Here is a 5707-nt window from a genome sequence, read left to right on the forward strand (position 1 = left end):
GTTTATTTCACGATCTGGTCTTTTGGCTGGATCGCGAAAAAAACGCTAAGTCCCAAATCTTGAACTCGAGAGGAGAGCGCTGATGACAACCTTTTGGACTGGAGCTCCCTAGAATTCGGCTTTTTCCTACTTTAAAGGGATGCACTGTTGTATGTATTGTTTATTCACGATCTGGTCGTTGGATTGGATCGTGAAAAAAAAACGCTAAGTCCCAGATCCTGAACTCGACAGGAAAGCGCTGATGGCAAACATTTTGACTGGAAGTCCCTAGAAAACGGCTTTTTCCTTATTGGCATTATGTGGCACGTTTATTGTGGCTAGAACATTAATTATCCCCCAAATGGCACCAACGCTTGGCGAAAGTCTCGAAATACTCCTATCCCGACGCACCAGGAACCGCAACACGATGCAAAATAAATTGCACGAGCTGCTGATACTTGTACCATGCACGGTACACGGTACCAAAATATACCCCTGAAGGTGTGCAATTTGGTGCTATCCTAGGAAATTTGTTTGGGCAAGCCTAGCTACGCGTGTCGCACGTTGCATGGTCGTCGATCAGAGGTATGCAAAAGCACCTATCTAGGGGAATTACTTTATGTTCTAGTAGCAAGTTCGATTTTCCGGTCCAGCACGGCAGTAATCCTGCATGCATACACTCCATGTACCAAAAATGTATCAACCTAGGCGTTGCTCAGTAGCTTTTGGCGGCACATGTAAAAAGTATTCGAGTTCAGATTCTTGGAACTTTGCGTATTGTTCAAAACTAATAACGAAAACTAAATTATAAATGGGTAAAAGGCTAGGCGTTTCTCAGTAGCTTTTTTGCGCCACGTGGCAAAAGTATTCGAGTTCAGATTTCTGGGACTTAGCGTATTTTTCAAAATTGATTATGCAAATTGAAGTACAAATGGGGCATTAGCTAGGCGTTGCCCAGTAGCTTTTGGCGCCACATGGATGAAGTAGTCGAGTTCAAATTTCTGGGACGTAGCGTAGTTTTCAATCATAATAAACCGAATCAAACATAAAAATCATGAAACTTACACCACGTCCCTAGGTTATGCACAAAACGTAACGATAAAGTGCCGGCCAGGTTAGAGGTGCACCAAAATTGTGTACCGATTAGGAAAAGTACTCTATGTTCCTATGACTTGGGTGAAAAGTGTTGATTAACTGCTGGTTAGGATAGACAGTTGCTTATCGTACACATCGCAAACGAACACCCCTTAGTGAGCAGTAGCAGAAGTCGATGGAACAAAGCGAATGCATTACAAACTGATCAAGTAAAATAAGGAACGCTACGTACTAGGACTTCTTTCCAAGAATGGTGTCCGCGACGGGAGGGCAAGCGTCCTTCCCAGGTTTCCCTAGTAAACCTTGTATGGTAAACATACCCAAGCGTGTCCGTAAGCACGCAACGATAGTCACGAACGAGCACATACCTAGGGAAAGTACTCTACGTACTAGGACTTCTGTCCAAGAATGGTGTCCGCGACGGTCGGGCACTGTGACGCAATTACCAAATCCTAGAATCGTACAAGCAGTGTGTACAAACATAAACATTAACGCGTTCGCTCGGGCTGCGCCGTCCGTGTTGAACACAAATGTGGGTGATTATATGAGTGGATAGACAAAAACATGCGTGGCGAAGACAGTTTTCTGCACGATGTGCACATAGCTCATTTCGTCGTCCCGGGCTAATGGAAAAACACAAAAATATCGAGTATCTTTCTAGGTTTCTGTTATAAAAGGACAGGCCAAAAGGTGACCGGTTGAGATAAGCATTTTAAGCATACAAGCACTTTAATGCAACTTTTGATACAAAAACTAGGTACGTACACGTAGATTGTATCAACATGGACATCCATGATCGGGTACGCCCGGGCTGCGCCCTCCATGTTGTACTTTCCCTGATTGGTACACAATTTTGGTGCAAGTGTACCAACATGGACATCTATGAACGCGTACGCTCGAGATGCACCCTTCGTCTTGTACTTTCCCTGATCGGTACACAGTTTTGGTGCACGGCTATCCCGACCGGCAACTTGTACCTTTATCGACATCCATGAACACAAAGTGCGCGGAACAAAAATTGCTCGGTCAGACCTACAAAGTGCTATATCTCGAATACTAAACGTCGCAGATGGGTGTCGTAGAACAATTTTAAATTCGTCTAATGATTCTACATCCGATTCTGGATAGTGGTTTTTCGACCACTTTTCAACATTTTGTGACACCCCGAACCTAGGGGCAGCTCCCTAGCTTTTTTCAAAAATGTGCACCGAACGGGCCAGAGAGCTCGAGTAGTCGAAAAAAATTTTTTTGCTAAAACCCCTCAAAACGTGTCAGGAACGCACCCTAGATGATGAAAAGTGCAACCAGAATGTCAATCGACAACATGCCCGGGGGTACAAATTTGCTCTACGCGTCCCTAGGTAGGGTACTTTTTCATACAAACATCAAAGTGTACGGTGCACAAAGTGCGCGGAACAAAAATTGCTCGGTCAGACCTAGGACGGGCCATATCTCGAATACTAAACGTCGCAGATGGGTGTCGTAGAACAATTTTAAATTCGTCTAATGATTCTACATCCGATTCTGGATAGTGGTTTTTCGACCACTTTTCAACATTTTGTGACACCCCGAACCTAGGGGCAGCTCCCTAGCTTTTTTCAAAAATGTGCACCGAACGGGCCAGAGAGCTCGAGTAGTCGAAAATTTTTTTTTTGCTAAAACCCCTCAAAACGTGTCAGGAACGCACCCTAGATGATGAAAAGTGCAACCAGAATGTCAATCGACAACATGCCCGGGGGTACAAATTTGCTCTACGCGTCCCTAGGTAGGGTACTTTTTCATACAAACATCAAAGTGTACGGTGCACAAAGTGCGCGGAACAAAAATTGCTCGGTCAGACCTACAAAGTGTTATATATCTCGAATACTAAACGTCGCAGATGGGTGTCGTAGAACAATTTTAAGTTCGTCTAACGATTCTACATCCGATTCTGGATAGTGGTTTTTCGACCACTTTTCAACATTTTGTGACACCCCGAACCTAGGGGCAGCTCCCTAGCTTTTTTCAAAAATGTGCACCGAACGGGCCAGAGAGCTCGAGTAGTCGAAATTTTTTTTTTTTGCTAAAACCCCTCAAAACGTGTCAGGAACGCACCCTAGATGATGAAAAGTGCAACCAGAATGTCAATCGACAACATGCCCGGGGGTACAAATTTGCTCTACGCGTCCCTAGGTAGGGTACTTTTTCATACAAACATCAAAGTGTACGGTGCACAAAGTGCGCGGAACAAAAATTGCTCGGTCAGACCTAGGACGGGCCATAACTCGAATACTAAACGTCGCAGATGGGTGTCGTAGAACAATTTTAAGTTCGTCTAACGATTCTACATCCGATTCTGGATAGTGGTTTTTCGACCACTTTTCAACATTTTGTGACACCCCGAACCTAGGGGCAGCTCCCTAGCTTTTTTCAAAAATGTGCACCGAACGGGCCAGAGAGCTCGAGTAGTCGAAAATTTTTTTTTTGCTAAAACCCCTCAAAACGTGTCAGGAACGCACCCTAGATGATGAAAAGTGCAACCAGAATGTCAATCGACAACATGCCCGGGGGTACAAATTTGCTCTACGCGTCCCGAGGTAGGGTACTTTTTCATACAAACATCAAAGTGTACGGTGCACAAAGTGCGCGGAACAAAAATTGCTCGGTCAGACCTAGGACGGGCCATAACTCGAATACTAAACGTCGCAGATGGGTGTCGTAGAACAATTTTAAGTTCGTCTAATGATTCTACATCCGATTCTGGATAGTGGTTTTTCGACCACTTTTCAACATTTTGTGACACCCCGAACCTAGGGGCAGCTCCCTAGCTTTTTTCAAAAATGTGCACCGAACGGGCCAGAGAGCTCGAGTAGTCGAAAATTTTTTTTTTTGCTAAAACCCCTCAAAACGTGTCAGGAACGCACCCTAGATGATGAAAAGTGCAACCAGAATGTCAATCGACAACATGCCCGGGGGTACAAATTTGCTATACGCGTCCCTAGGTAGGGTACTTTTTCATACAAACATCAACGTGTACGGTGCACAAAGTGCGCGGAACAAAAATTGCTCGGTCAGACCTAGGACGGGCCATAACTCGAATACTAAACGTCGCAGATGGGTGTCGTAGAACAATTTTAAGTTCGTCTAATGATTCTACATCCGATTCTGGATAGTGGTTTTTCGACCACTTTTCAACATTTTGTGACACCCCGAACCTAGGGGCAGCTCCCTAGCTTTTTTCAAAAATGTGCACCGAACGGGCCAGAGAGCTCGAGTAGTCGAAAATTTTTTTTTTTGCTAAAACCCCTCAAAACGTGTCAGGAACGCACCCTAGATGATGAAAAGTGCAACCAGAATGTCAATCGACAACATGCCCGGGGGTACAAATTTGCTATACGCGTCCCTAGGTAGGGTACTTTTTCATACAAACATCAACGTGTACGGTGCACAAAGTGCGCGGAACAAAAATTGCTCGGTCAGACCTAGGACGGGCCATAACTCGAATACTAAACGTCGCAGATGGGTGTCGTAGAACAATTTTAAGTTCGTCTAATGATTCTACATCCGATTCTGGATAGTGGTTTTTCGACCACTTTTCAACATTTTGTGACACCCCGAACCTAGGGGCAGCTCCCTAGCTTTTTTCAAAAATGTGCACCGAACGGGCCAGAGAGCTCGAGTAGTCGAAAATTTTTTTTTTGCTAAAACCCCTCAAAACGTGTCAGGAACGCACCCTAGATGATGAAAAGTGCAACCAGAATGTCAATCGACAACATGCCCGGGGGTACAAATTTGCTCTACGCGTCCCTAGGTAGGGTACTTTTTCATACAAACATCAAAGTGTACGGTGCACAAAGTGCGCGGAACAAAAATTGCTCGGTCAGACCTGGTACGGGCCATAACTCGAATACTAAACGTCGCAGATGGGTGTCGTAGAACAATTTTAAGTTCGTCTAACGATTCTACATCCGATTCTGGATAGTGGTTTTTCGACCACTTTTCAACATTTTGTGACACCCCGAACCTAGGGGCAGCTCCCTAGCTTTTTTCAAAAATGTGCACCGAACGGGCCAGAGAGCTCGAGTAGTCGAAAAAAATTTTTTTGCTAAAACCCCTCAAAACGTGTCAGGAAACGCACCCTAGATGATGAAAAGTGCAACCAGAATGTCAATCGACAACATGCCCGGGGGTACAAATTTGCTCTACGCGTCCCTAGGTAGGGTACTTTTTCATACAAACATCAAAGTGTACGGTGCACAAAGTGCGCGGAACAAAACTTGCTCGGTCAGACCTAGGACGGGCCATATCTCGAATACTAAACGTCGCAGATGGGTGTCGTAGAACAATTTTAAGTTCGTCTAACGATTCTACATCCGATTCTGGATAGTGGTTTTTCGACCACTTTTCAACATTTTGTGACACCCCGAACCTAGGGGCAGCTCCCTAGCTTTTTTCAAAAATGTGCACCGAACGGGCCAGAGAGCTCGAGTAGTCGAAAATTTTTTTTTTGCTAAAACCCCTCAAAACGTGTCAGGAACGCACCCTAGATGATGAAAAGTGCAACCAGAATGTCAATCGACAACATGCCCGGGGGTACAAATTTGCTCTACGCGTCCCGAGGTAGGGTACTTTTTCATACAAACATCAAAGTGTA

This window comes from Anopheles gambiae (assembly GCF_943734735.2).
Source record: "Anopheles gambiae chromosome X unlocalized genomic scaffold, idAnoGambNW_F1_1 X_unloc_110, whole genome shotgun sequence".
In the NCBI taxonomy this organism is placed as follows: Eukaryota; Metazoa; Arthropoda; class Insecta; order Diptera; family Culicidae; genus Anopheles; species Anopheles gambiae.